Below are 2,207 nucleotides of genomic sequence, written 5' to 3'. Positions count from 1 at the left end.
TACATACATACATACATACATACATACATACATACATACATACATACATACATACATACATACATACATACATACATACATACATACATACACACATAGAGAGAGAGAGAGAGAGATCTAGAGAGAGTGGAGGGGCGTTCATTTCACATGGCCATATGGGTGATGAATGGACGGTGACGTCCCTGGTGGAGAAAGAAGCAATAGACATAGAATTAAATAAAAGGGCAAATAAGAAGAATTAATATATTAGTTTACCTCTTATTTTCAGACTCTATTAAATGATAAGAGGCTCTGAAAATAATTAAATAGCAAACAGTTTGAATTACTAAACGTCTGAATGAATCAGACATAAGTGATAATTAATAGCTAAAAATGAAAAGAAAAAAAAAAACAAATTGAAGATGGTATGTTACCTAGAAAATGTTTTGTATCCAAACAACATATTCAATTAGCAGACTCAAAGCCAGGATGGGAGGTCGTTTCTTGAGTGCTGATTGAAGAGAAAGGGGTGGGTTAGGACAAGGTTTATCCAAAGTTTGGAGATAAAATGTGAGCAGATTGAACGCTAGAGGTGTGTTCTGGGTTCTAGGTTTGATAGAATGGAGTGGTCGACATTTATGTTGGCCAGTAATAGGAGAGTCGAGGATCAAAAAGATGACTGAAGAATTTTTGTAGAGAATCGAAAATATGATCGGAGAGTTTTGCTCGTCATTCGTTTCTTCTTCATCCTTCAGCATTTCGATTTTGAGTTTTGGATTTAGGTTTAATTTTGATTTTAGGTGTAAATGGACTATTATGTGTTTCATGGTTTGGGAAGATGACAAAAGAGGGATATGGTGGCGGCCGGAAAAGATGACCGGAAAGTTTTTAAAAGACTAAAATATCCTTAATTTAATGAGTTATTTTAACATCCGTTATAAGGAGGGAACAAATTCGATCGTTTTTACACACCACAATAGTGAAACTGTAACTTCAAAACTGCATGGACGAAAAATGTTACTTTTGAGAAACTACAGAGACCAAAAATGCTTTCATCATTTTGAGAAACAACACTGGAATTAACATCTCATATCTATACTATATTAGAAAGCATTTGACAAAAACTTTTAAAAACTACTTTTTATGCATGTAGTATTGTTTATTGATGCATATTAATTAAAATTCAAGATTACAAATAATTTTACGTAACTACAACTTATTAAAGCTCCATTTTTAAATTTATGTAACTAACTGCAGATAAACATAATCAAATATAAGACAAACATTCATTTTAAATATAGAAAATCTAAAATATAATTATGATAATTATTGAGTTATAACATAATGTTTAATTATTATCTTTATAAAAAATATATTATTAAACCAAAAATAAATTATTTTATTATTAAATCTAAATTAAATTATAATAAAAAACTGAATTAAAGAAGTTATACCAAAAAAAAAGAATTTGATACTAATATTGAGCTATTTTTTTTTTAATTTTTATGCTATTTTCAAATTTATATTTTATTCAAAAATAAAAACATTACCGTTTTCTCAAAAACACATAAAATCGTATATCATAAAGACAAAGAATTAAAAGTAAATATTAAAATCGAGATTTATCTTACTGAATTGCACGAGTACCCTTCTAATTATATAAATATGGGGACCTTATTTATTTTTTATTTTTTTCCTTCAAAAAATATAGGGACTTTATTTTGAGAATCCATAGAATTATGATAACTTTAAGAACTGATGCATCATGTAATATTTCGTATGATTTTTTTTCCATATAAGACTAGAATTTGGATCATTGATTAACATATATGTGTTCTACAGAGTGTTTATTTCACATGTATTTGTTTTACAATGTGAACCTTTTTAGCTTGTTTGTGAAACAAAAAGATACACAAAAAAAATTTACATTATGAATCGCATATATATGAAGCAAACACATTATATAACATATGAAAAAATCATATGAAACAATATCATTATAGTTCAATTAAGAGGCAACCTCTGAATCGTAAAAGGTGAATCTTGTTTGGCAAAAAAAAATCTGTCTTTTAATGGTTCTAAAACCCTCTAAATGATTTTGTATTATGGACATCCCTTAACCATTAAGAGATCTAATTTCATTGTAAATAATTACCAAACAAAATTTTACATTATATCATGAGAGCCTCTTAATCATTCTGACCACTTAATTATTTTGCACAAAACCA

Source organism: Cynara cardunculus, assembly GCF_001531365.2.
Source record: "Cynara cardunculus var. scolymus isolate 2C chromosome LG 11, CcrdV1, whole genome shotgun sequence".
NCBI classification, from domain to species: Eukaryota; Viridiplantae; Streptophyta; class Magnoliopsida; order Asterales; family Asteraceae; genus Cynara; species Cynara cardunculus.
This window is presented reverse-complemented; position numbering follows the sequence as displayed.